The sequence below is a fragment of the Elaeis guineensis genome, chromosome 11 (assembly GCF_000442705.2).
Source record: "Elaeis guineensis isolate ETL-2024a chromosome 11, EG11, whole genome shotgun sequence".
NCBI lineage: Eukaryota > Viridiplantae > Streptophyta > Magnoliopsida > Arecales > Arecaceae > Elaeis > Elaeis guineensis.
In genome coordinates this window covers 93,124,641-93,137,768 of record NC_026003.2, presented here as the reverse complement: position 1 = coordinate 93,137,768, position 13,128 = coordinate 93,124,641, and positions in this window count along the sequence as shown.

Below are 13,128 nucleotides of genomic sequence, written 5' to 3'. Positions count from 1 at the left end.
AAAGTTCATGGACTAATAAGATACACACTGCACAAGCCATTCTTTTGAATTTCAAAAATAATTCATCAAAATCTAAACTTTATGTGAACATAAAAGCTGTTAGCTACCTAATATGAAATATTTGAAAATATATTATCATTGATATTAGCGCAAGACCATATTCATTATATAATATCATTTAGTAATTCTTATCCTAACTCTGACTTTGACTCTATAATACATCAAATAGAATGGGACCACCATTTACACCTTTTAAAAGTAAGCACAGAAATAAAGTAGCACAACCAACGTTGTTCACATCCAAAAATGGAGATGCCTGTCACTTACAGCCCTAAGCAACACTACTTACAACATATTAAAATCCTTAATTAGCATATGAACTAGATCCAGCCCTCTCACTACCAGCAGATATACCCTTTGCAGCCCTCTCAAGTGGTCAAAATGTAATCCTACCTTCATCCCTTCCACCCATAACTGCAGCTGAAACTCCAGCCCTCCCACCCCTAAGTCTAGCTAAAACTCTAGCCCTCCCACCGCTAACTCCAGCTGAAACTCCATCCCTCCCAGTACATGTAGATGTAATCAAAGTCCTTTCGGTAGCAGATGAAGATGAAATCCTCCCAGCAGTAAATGAAGATGAACCCCTTTCCATAGCAGATGAAGCTTTCCTGGCAGCAGATGAAGCTTTACTAGCACTGGACCCAACCTTTGATGTTGCAGCCCTCCCAGTTGATGCAGCAGCCCTCCCAGTTGATGCAGCAGCCCTCTCAGCAACTTTCCTATGTAGTGGAGGCCTTTCAACATGAGCCCTCTCAATTGCAGCCCTCATGCCACAAGCATGACTATTGTCAACAGTAGTAGCACCCATCTGTGGAGCATCAATCCCACCAGATGTAGATCCTTATAAGATAGTAGAATTAGTTCGTTAGTGTATTGTTTTGATTGTTGATGTAGAATTTTTATTTTTTGACCTACCTGCGTGCCACAATACTTTGAAGCAACTCTAAATTCTATGAATCTCCCACTACTACTCCCTCATCTTTGGCTTTCATGTGCTGAAGTAGAAGCATCATTACTTCATCGTCTGTCTTGGATTTCCTCCAATTGGTTGTTCTCTACAAGTTCTTGAGTTATGTCCCCATAAATGACATTTTCCATACCTTATCATTGTGTTAGTCTTTCTTATTCTACTTGGATTAAGGTGTTGTGCTTTATCTACATCTCCTCCTTTTCCTTTTTATCCTACCAGGTGGCCTCCTTACTATTGGAGATAATGGAGCGACTAAGTTAGTCTTAGATCACATGTTTTGTCTATTAAGTGGTTGGAGGAAGTGAGAGATATTCTTAGATAGGTTTTTCTATTGAAGTATATATGCACGAACTCCTCCGGCCTCTTTTTAAGAAGTATATGCACTATAATGAATGTACACAAAATATACAAGTCAATTGCCATATGAAACAGCTATATTTATGCTTATCCAAATCTTCAATATATTGATTAAGATCATGTTCAACCTCATACATACTGCCACCAGTCTATATTGCTAGACCGTATCTTAAAACATTCTTATTTTTCTCTAGCTTTTTCATGATATTAAGATAAATTGGATGATTATATTTAAGCATCACTTCTCTCTTTTTAATTATCCTTGATATCACAGTCTTGTGTATCATCTTTAGTATTTGTACTATTGACTTATCTCTAGAATGCAATATGTTAGCATAAAAAGTCTCGGATAAATTATTTAAGAGCATATCACATCTTGGCCATATACTAAATACATGTTTGAACCAAAATCTTGTTGGAATAGCCATCAACCATTGATATGCAGCTGAATTAATTTGTTCCATCAAATTTAGTTGGAACTTAAAATCTGCCCTTGTAGTAGCCCTTGCTGCCTTCCATAGGATATCTTAAGTACCAACTCCTTAAACTCTGTCTTAAAATTTTCAAATAAATGGCATACACAGAATCTATGGTCAATCTCTGGAAGTAGATCATCAAATGTAGGCAGCAAATCTTGCCAAAACCATGGAATATGATTAACACATACACTACATACACTATCATAAGTAAAATAATCTTTGTCCAATGCAAATATGTAAATTATAATCATACTTTCAATTGGTCATAAATGAATGTCCATCCTCTATCCCTATACAAGTCAATGTCAAGCTAAAGAAGCTCTAAGAATCAAGACCAGCTGTCTTTGGATTCAACTTCAATAATAGCTCAGGCAATTGGGTACATATCGTCATTTCTATCAATCTTAATTGCAGCAATTAACTATCCCAAGCAAGATCCTTTTAGGTGATAAGCACCTAGGGCAATTATAGGCCTGTAGCCATCCAAAAAATTTTACTTACAAACAGCAAAACAGATATTAAATCTTTTGAAGATTGATGGACCATTAGATTCCTATGTATCAAGAAGCATTTTCATTGTACTACCTTCATTTTCCTTCTAATCTCCTCAGCATAATCTTATAGTCTGCTGTATTGCTCTACTGTACTCCCATGGATCATCTCTACAGCCTTCTTCTTTGCCAAATAAGCTTGAGATATTAATATTTGTGCATTCAAATCTTGCTTAACTTGTGCAACCAAATCATTTGGCTTCTAAGAGGACTGACTCTTAAATCTTTTAAGGTACTTATTGGCTAGGTAACTTGATTTTATATTTCTATTTTAAACCTCCCTACAATAAGTGTGCTCACCATGATAAGACTTAATTTGTATAGTTGATTCATCCTGTATTAAAGAAGCATGCAATTTTCACCTACAATTGTCATGGCATATTCCTCTTACCCTCACCTTGTTATTTTTCACCAACCTAACATTGCGGTGCCCATTAATTGTATGCTCTCTAATTGTTGCTTTGGGGATTGTGAAGTTCTTGAATTTCATGTCCAACTTAAATTGAACATTATCCAAATCAGTTTTCTCTCTGAAAACATCGAATGTATCATCTCTCTCCTTATCTGAAGATTCATATGAATCTAATTCATCACTGTCTATATAGTTTTAGGAAACATCTATCTAGATTCACCCTCTTCAGCCCTGGGTTGAGATGATCCAATTCTAGTTTCAGCTTGTTCAACTCTAGGTTCAGACTTTTCAGCTATAGGTTCAACCTCTGTAATGCTAGATTTAAACTCTTCAGTCCTAATTTGTACCTCCTCATCATCACTCTCCATGTAATCACTATCACCTAGGTCATCCAAATTAATGCTTCAATCACTCTCACTTCTACTTTGTTCAGCCCCAACTCCTTCACTACCTTCAGTCCTAACATCCTCACTTCCTTCCACAATAGGTTTTTCATGTAAATAAATTGGCACTACTCTAAATTGAGCAATGGCTTGGTAACTAAATAAGGCTGTAGTTGCCCTACTGCACTAGTTCTGGTACAGTTCCTGTAGAGCACTCATAACTTTATTTTCATATTCCATATAAACATGTATCATACTATCTGGAGGAATATCTGAAATCATATCTAAAACATCTTGATCACCAAAAATAAACTTCAATCCATTATTTAAATCTTTTCTTGGCTTGACATAATAAAATTGAGAGAAATCAGAAACCTCAATATCTCTCAACATGCTTTCCATCTCGAAAATAAAGAATCTTCAGGATCCACATTATCAAAAATCAAAATTTGCCCTCCAATATATCTTACAATAGGTCTGAATATGAATTTTTCACCATAATGAATTGTGATAGAAAACATATTGAAAGCCATATCCACTGATGCTCTAAAGACCAAATTATATATTCTCTGAAGATTAGTGATCATTTAGAAAAAGGATATATACTATGAGGACCACAGAGATACATGTTAAAGGAATGCATCTTAACAAAAGCATAATAGTAAGCAATCTACTACCTAATAATGTATACATACATACAAAAAGACTAACCATTGAACATCAAAAAATAAATAATCTATTGATTAGTTTCCGAAGCATGTAGGCCATTAAAAATGTTGACAAATATTCTGAGGACTATACATATACCATAAGGTTGCATGTTAATAGAGAACATAAGTTCAATTGGCAAACAGAGCATGAAGAATAAGAACCATTTAAAACATCAACATAAAAGAATGAAGACCACGGACAAGCTCTAGGATTATAGCACCAAACATCTTCACTTCAATCTAAACAGAGTATATAGAGTATAACTTTAATTGTCAAACAGAGCACTACACAAATTGTTGAATCCCTTCCAAATCCATCTCAACAACTACTGCAGGCCACAAAAGGAAGCATGCATGTCTTAGTTGGTGATGATGCATAACCCTCTATGGACTCGCTTTGTCCCAAACCCTTGATTTCATAATGGCAAATAAAAACCATCAAAATTTTTAAATTTGTATACCATAATTTAAATATGTTACATACATGCAGATTATAAATCCAACATTATAAATCTAGGATGAATATCTCAATTCGATGGAGAAGAAGGACGCTAAACATAATAAGAAGCAAAAAAATCCTGACCGATGAATACAACGGAAGAGAAAGGATGAACATTGCAAAGAAATCCCCTCGGATGAATATTGTTGGAAGTTGGGATATAGAACCAAGCCAAAAATCGACCCTCTTGTTCAAATTAGGGTAAAAGAAGGGGTTCCACTTGGAGAAAAAGAGGCATCTTTTGAAATTAAGGCATAGGTGGGAAAATATAACGTAAAACATCTATTCGGATGGTTTAGGCCATCTAATTACCCATTTTGCCCATGTCGACATCATTTTTTTAAAATTATTTAAATCCACATTAGCACTGGTTGAGAAATGTTGTTTATGTATATATCATATTTTGTCAGATCAGACTTTCAGTGAGACAAAACCATCGAAGTTATGCTTGAGGGCAACATTAAATTGGTTCAGATAATTGAGGGACTAAAGTTTAGGATTTTGTAATGCAGGGATCACTCAAGAAAATCTGACTTAGTCTAAGGATCAGGAACATAACCTATCCTTTTCTTTTTAGCTTTTTAAATTTTTAATGATGACCATATCAATGCTAAACAAGGAAACAAACCATATTTGTGCTGTCACTGACACTTACTGCTTTATAAATGAGAGGTGGTTATTTGTTGATTGGGCCCAGCAACATAGACCCCTGAGTGAGAGCTAACCAACCTCCATTGTTAATTCTTTCAACTAAACCAACTTCAGGTGAAATGTGCAAGATCCTTTGCTTTGGATTGTGACGCTTGTGAAGGTTCCTTTATGTGATCCTAGCCATTAATTGCTGCATGTTTATTTATAACTCTATTCTTGAGAAGGGAAATTGAAGCCTGAAGTGAGAAAAAGTGAGAATTTCATGTTAAAAACCAAATGATTTTGCTTAATTATTTTTTCTTTTTTTTAATGAAAGAGTTACAGATACCTAACTGCTCATTTTTGAAAACTCTAAAGATTGTCATGATTAAACTTTTGTTTTATTTGCTTTAATCCACCAGAAAGTTAGACAAAGGTATGGTTATAATGTGTTAGGTGCGCTTATCAGTTCAAAGTTGACGGTAATAGCAAATCTAGTCACTAAGATATTTATCTATTTTTATTTTCTTGAGGTAAATAGACATACTGGCCCAAGCTTCTTTGTGCATGCAATGAATTCAAACTAGGGACATCAATAAAGATTGTCCTAGAGTTTATCAAGCAGAGCCAACGACTTTCTTCAGATATTACTATCACTATACTTTGGTATTGGACTACAAAACTTGTACCAAGTGACAGCATCTGCATAAGGGGAGGAGACATACATTTTTATATTTTTTTTAAGCCTTTATGAGAGGGCTAAACCTCTAAGAAATTTTTCATTTGCCATATATTTATTTTTCACGCATAGCCCTAATTATCTTAGGTAAGTACTTTAAAGAAGTAATCTTTTCATTTTAATTACTTGCAAATGCTTAGTCATTAATCATGTGATTGGGAATGTCATATGTTGCCACAAATTCTCATATTGATGACGCAGGCTACCTCCATGGATTTGCAAGATAACAAAAGAGGGTTGGAGAGCTCACTAGATTGGCTCGGGCTCGACTCTTCAATGCTTGAGTCATAGAGAATTTTTTGTGGAAGATGAAAAAAAAATAGTATGAATGACTATAATAGTCTGAGAATTAGAATAATATCGTGATAGTGTTCTTATCTTTCTCACAGACGCTCATAGCATATTTATAGTTCGACCCTAAATCTTCTACAATCGTATCTTAGCAATTTGGAGTCATGTCAGGAATTGCATTACAACTATTTATAGATTTAATGTAACTGTTGGAGGTTAATTATTATGATAATCATCACTTTGGGCATGATAGAGGGGATGCCGTCAACCAAGCTAAGATGATTCAAGCCGGTCTGAGGCAGACATTGAGTTGAAAGAATATCCGATCAAATTGCGAGGCTTCATGCATATGACCTCCAAGGGCTCTTAATTTGCTCATCCTACTCTTCAACCTGATCAAAGTAGACTTAGATCGACCACATAGAACATTGCATCAAGACTAAGTTAGACAACCTATTCATCTCATGTTATCATGCTCATCATCCACCTCATCATCATCATTATTGAATTTTCTCAGCATGCTGTAGTAATTTACAAGGACATTCCCCTTTCCAAAAATTTGAAACAACATGTTTTTTACAAATTGGCACAAACTGAATTGCATTTAAAGAGAGAGAATGATCCAATGAAGTAAATTTTAAGGTATCATCACATCTAAGTCATGCATGTGACCTCAAAAGAGTCAACCTCCATGAAACGACAAAACAAAACTAGTGCAAGTGCCCCACCAGCCTTGAATTCTTCTGATCTAATCTTCTCTAGCTGGATTCACGCCAGCGAGAATAGATGACCATGATAGTGCGACATTCACCCACCTCCTTCATCACCGTCTTCTTCCATGGAGGGAAGACTGATGGTTTTTTCTTATTTTCAATTTTTTTTAATTACTGCAGCCAACTCGCCTTGCCATATCAGCATACGACAACCAAATTGGATTGCCATATCAAACCCTCCTCTGTTTGTTTATTCTTTATACTCCCTTGGAGTATTATTTTTTTATCATTTGTTTCATAAGAAAATTTGCAAATTTTAGAATCACTGAATAAATATGAATGTACTAATATTGGATCCCTTTTCAGTCCTACTTCAAGGGGAATAAGGCCTCCGAGCCTATTAAAATTAAGATTTTTCAAGAAATATCATTTAGTTTTTAGTTTTTTCATATTGACTTTTGATTTCTAATATTTCTCTTTTTCCATGTATTTTTAATGTGTGTTTTCATTTTCTATGTAGCCCATTAATATTTATCTTGTTAAATATTAAATTCTAAGATGCTTAATGAAGAAAGTATGAATCAACCATAGATTTTTTCTTCTTCTTCTTCTTCATCTATTCAACCTATCAAAGCTATTCAAATTTATCAATTGGTATCAGAGCATATTTCTTAAGGGATCTATGAAAGGTTCTAAGGCAAATCTAAAAGGTTTCAAGATGTCTTTAAACAATTTTCTTGGGACAGATCCTCCAATATTTTTGAAGAAAAATGATCACATATGGTCCATTAAAATGAAATCCTATCTCAAAGCCTTGAATCTATGGCAGGCAGTTGAAGTAGGAGCTGATCCTGCACCTCTTGAGGCTGATCCTACTCTTGCTCAAATCAAGGCTCATGAAGAGAATAAGGTAAAGAAACCAAGGGCTCTGACTTGTCTCCATTCAGCTGTGTCTGATATAATTGTTATAAGGATTATGACTTGTGAGTCACCTAAGAAGGTTTGGGATAAGTTAAAGGAGGAATTTGAAGGAAATGACAAGGTTAAGGTTGTTAAGTTGTTAACTTTGAAAAAAGAGTTTGAAATGTTAAAGATGAATGAAGAAAAAAAATAAAAGATTATTCTCCTAAGCTTCTTGATTTAGTCAATAAAATCAGGTTGTTTAGAGAGAATTTTTTCAATGACAAGTGATTGAAAAGATTATGATTAGTCTTTCCATGAAGTTTGAGTCCAAGATTTCTACAATAGAAGAGTCTTATGACCTTAAAACTATGACTATTACCGAACTCATTAGCAAGCTTCAAATTTAGGAGCAAAGATCAATCGTAAGGGAAGGAGGAGTTGTAGAAGGAGCTTTGCAAGCAAGACAAAAAGGGAAGCAAGTCAAGAAGGAAGAAAAGAAGGGAGATAATGACAAGGAAAAAGCTATAGCAATGGTATCGAATTCTGATAAAAAAAAAAAATTTTCTTTGCAAATTCTGCAGCAGAACCAATCATCAAGAAAAGGATTGTTGGTTCAAAGGCAAACCTTCAATCCAGTGCAGATTTTGTAAGAAACTTGGACACATTGAGAAGAATTGCAGAATGAAATAGAATCAAGCACAAGAAAAATCTACTTAACAAGCAAATTATATGGAGAAAGATGAAGAGGAGTTTATCGAAAGTTTATTCATGACAGCTCAAACTTCTATGGTAGTTGGAAAGCACACATGGTATATTGATAGTGGATGTATAAACCACATGATAAGGGATGAAGACATATTCAGTAAACTAGACAAGTCTTGTAGAATAAAGATGAGATTGAAAAATGATGCAGTAGTGGAAGCTCAAGGGAAAGGCACTATAGCTGTTTAAACTAAGTAAGGTACAAAATTCATCCATAATGTGCTCTTTATTCCAAGCTTAGCATAGAACTTACTTAGTGTAGCACAAATAATTGCAAATAGCTATTCTCTATTTTTCAAAGGTAATTACTGTTGTATCTATAACTACAAGAATGTGTTAATAGTTGAGTTACCTATGGTTAATAAAACTTTTTCATTAAGATAAAATTGTGTTACAAAGTCCTTGAATCTTGTTAAGGTAGATAAATCTGAATTATGGCATAAGAAATTTAGATATTGTAGTTATGGCTCATTCTCTTTGATGCATGAAGAAAATCTAGCAAGAGATTTGTCTAATGTTCAACAACCGAAAGGCGTATATTTCTTTTGTCAAATGGGAAAACAACATAGAATGTTTTTTCCAAATGCATCAATATGGAGAGCTAAGGAAAGGTTAGAACTTGTGCATACTGATGTTTATGGCCCTATGAAAGATGAATCCTTGAGTAAAAATAGATATTTTATATTATTTATTGATGATCTAATCAGAATGACTTGGATTTATTTCATGAGTCACAAGTCACAGGATTTCAATATATTCAAAAAGTTCAAAAGGATGGCTGAAGCTAAATCAGGATGCAAATTGAAGACTCTAAGATCGGACAACGGTTTGGGAGTATAATTTCGTAGAATTCAAGAAGATTTATGAAGATGAAGAGATCTTTCATCAACTAACTATTGCTTACACTCCTGAACAAAATGGAGTGGCTGAACGCAAAAACAGAAGCATTGTGGAGATAGTGAGATGCATGATAACAAAAAAAGGACTGCCAAATCATTTTTGGATGGAGGCTGCTCACACTGTAGTTTATTTGCAAAATAGACTTCCAACTACAATATTTAAAAGTACAACTTCTATTGAAACATGGAGTGAAGTTAAACCTTCAGTTTCACACATGAAGGTCTTTGGCTTTTGTTGTTATGTTCATGTTCCAGCCATTAAAAGGAGCAAACTGGATCTAAAGTTGGAAGTTAGGATCTTTTTGGGCTATGCCTCTCAATCAAAAGGGTTACAGGACTTATAACATCAAAGAGCAAAAGGTTGTTATCAGCAAAGATATGGTTGTTGATGAAATTTTTTTTGAAATTGGAGCAAACAACAGATTAAAAAATATTCTGAAATTAAAGAACCTGAAGCTATTGATGTTGGAGCAGTTACTAGCTCTCCTAGCTCAAGAAATCTTGAATCAGATGTTGATGTTGAACTATTGAAGAAGAAGACAAAGTCTCTTGCTGAAATCTATGAGAAGTACAATTTTACAATTACTGAGCCTACAAGCTATGAAGAAGCAACAAAGGAGGAGGGATGGATTAATGCTATGAATAAAGAGTTAAAGATGACTGAAAAGAATGAAACTTGAGAGTTAGTTCCAAAGCCCGATGGAAGAAATGTAATTGACCTAAAATGGGTTTATCTAGCTAAGTTGAATCCTAATAGCTCTTTAAACAAGCTAAAGACGAGATTAATTATGAAGGATTATGCTCAACAATATGGTGTGGATTATGGTGACATATTTGCACCAGTTGTGAGGCATGACACAGTTCGACTTCTTGTGGCCTTAGCAGCTCAAAGCAAATGGAGAATTTACTATCTAGATGTAAAGTTTGCTTTTCTAAATAACGAATTGCAGGAAGAAATTTTTGTTGAACAACCTCTTGACTATGCAATCAAAGGTAAAGAAGGCATGGTATACAAGTTTCACAAAACTCTGTATGGGTTGAAGCAAGCTCCTAGAACTTGGTACAGCAAAATAGATTTATATCTAATAGATTGTGGATTCAGGAGTCAAAATGAAGCTACACTTTACATTAGAGATGGAGATGGAGATAAAAAGCTAATTGTGTCTCTCTATGTTGATGTTTTATTGATAATAGATGATGATGAAGATCAAATGAAGAAGTTCAAGGCTGAAATGGAAAGGATCTCTGAGATGATCGATTTGGGAGAAATGAAGTATTTTCTTGGCATGGAAATTCATCAAAGTTCCAAAGATGTTTTCATATCTCAGAAGAAATATGCTACATATCTTCTTAAAAGATTCAAAATGAAAGGGTGTAAGGTTATGTCAATTCCTTCGATGGCTAATGAGAAATTGTTCAAAGAAGATAAAGGTGCAAAGGTTGATTTTTTAATATATAGGAGTTTGATTAGAAGCCTATTGTATTTAATCATCACAAAGCCTGACTTGATGTTTTTCAGCAAGTCTCCTTTCAAGGTTTATACAAAATCTAGAGGAAATATACATGGCAGCAGCAAAAAGATTGTTCATTGCATAAGGGGAACCATTGATCATAAGCTGGAATTTCTATCAAGTTGAACGATTTTTTAGATAGTGATTGGGCTATAAGTGTTGATGACTCTAAAAGCATTTCTGGTTAAGTTTTTTTTCATGGCTCAAGTATTTTCTCTTGGAGTTCAAAGAAGCAAGAGGTGGTGGTACAATCTTTTGCTGAGGCAGAATATATAGCTGCTATAGGAGCAACAAATCAAGCTATTTAGCTTCAAAAGGTAATGAAAGATTTGAAAATGAGTCAAGACAAAGTTACAATAAATGGGTGGACAACAAGTGTGTAATTTCAATGGCAAAGAATCTGATGCTTCATGGCAGAACAAAGCACATGAAGGTGAAGTATCATGTTTTAAGAGAAGCTGAAGCAAATAAAAAAGTGAAGCTCAATTATTGCAAATCTGAAGAACAAATTGCAGATATTTTAATCAAAAATTTGCCAAAGAAAAAGTTTTGAAGTGCTAAAGGGACAATTAAGGTTTTGAAGAAAAAACTTGAGGAGTGTTAAAATTAAGATTTTTCAAGAAGTATCACTTAGTTTTTAGTTTTTCTATGTCGACTTTTGATTTTCAATATTTTTCTTTTTCTATAATGTGTGTTTTCATTTTCTATGTAGCTCATTAATGTTTGTCTTATTCATTGTGTAAGACTTTCTCTACAAGTCTTTTGCTATGTATTTAAATTTTAAGATGCTTAAGGAACAAAATATGAATCAGCCACAAATTCTCTCTTCTTCTTCTTCATCTATTCAACCTATCAAACTTATTCAAATCTATTAGAGCCATAGTTTTGAGAGCAGTTAACCTCCAAATATATTGGCTTCTGAGTTATAAGTAACTTACAATTTACATACACTCAAGTCTACAGCATAGAAAACAACCGATGATAGACTGCTAGATGAAGCACTGATTGGTTCCTATCATGGAAAGATATATTACACTCTTGATAAACCCCTTATACCAAAAGTACTAACTATAATTAGCCTCTCAAATATTAACAAAAGAGACTTTATAATACTAGAGATTTTAATTTGATAATGCTCACTGGATTTGACATCTAATCCTTTACCGTTGCCATAAATCCGAGCTTTTCTTATTCAAATGGGTGCTGCCCCAGGTCAGCCATTCTCCCATTTTTCCAGTACAGGGGATTTGGAACCAATTCCTTGGGACGGGACAAAAGAAATTAAAAATTTATCTACCCAGCCGATGGTAAAAGGATGGCAAAGGGGAGGCCAGTTGCAATGGGGAAAGACGAGGCGTATTTGATGATGTGGAAGGACTCGGGTTCCCTTCTTCCCCAGAAAACGGTTGTAGACTCACAAAAGTGGTGGAGCGATTAACGAGGAACAAGTCCCCTCACGCGATCCATTGTTGGGTCCAATGGCCGCTTCTAAGTCTATAGGTGGATGAACGGATGAGTTCAGAGTGCTTGGAGATCTGTGCATGGTGTAATCAAATAGTCAATGTTGCGACAGAAGATCAATAATTTTCTTTCATGTGAAAGAACTCGGAGAAGATCCACCATCCTTTGGCATGAAAGATAAAACGTAAACCGATTAATGAGGTGGAGGGGCATTTGAGCAAGTAGGATGACAAATATGGAAGCCTTGAGGTGGAGAACTTATTGGTTGGACCAAGTACACCTGCTCGAACCAATCCAATCATGAACCAATATGCCCAAAAAAAAAAGAGAGAAAAGGGACAAAGAAGAGCAATCCATGTCTTGGATCACAGTTGGACCGCTCCACCAGCTCAGCGGTGGACCTGATCTAACAAAAAATTTCTCCCGGAGGTGGAGGTTAATTGGAGGATAAGGGAGAGCAGAAGGGCTTAAGTGGGGGACTTCGGAGATTTGCAACCTCGCAAATTAACTCAGCAGTGTTATTTGGTACAGCTGTTAGAAGATGCTGCTAATATTTATAGCTGACGACAATAAACAAAAATGCCGCTCGATGACGACTCAGCATTTAGCAGTAGTTAATGGTGTGAGAAAAGCGTCAATATTTAGCAGCAGCTGTTATTGACTGTCATGAGCACAATGGTTAATTGGTGCAGTTTATAACTCTCTTTATTGTTGTGACATTGTGAGACCTGATACGCTTAAGAACCCAGCTACACTAATTTGTTAGAGAAAGAGATAATGGTGAATCCTGAAAGTCCG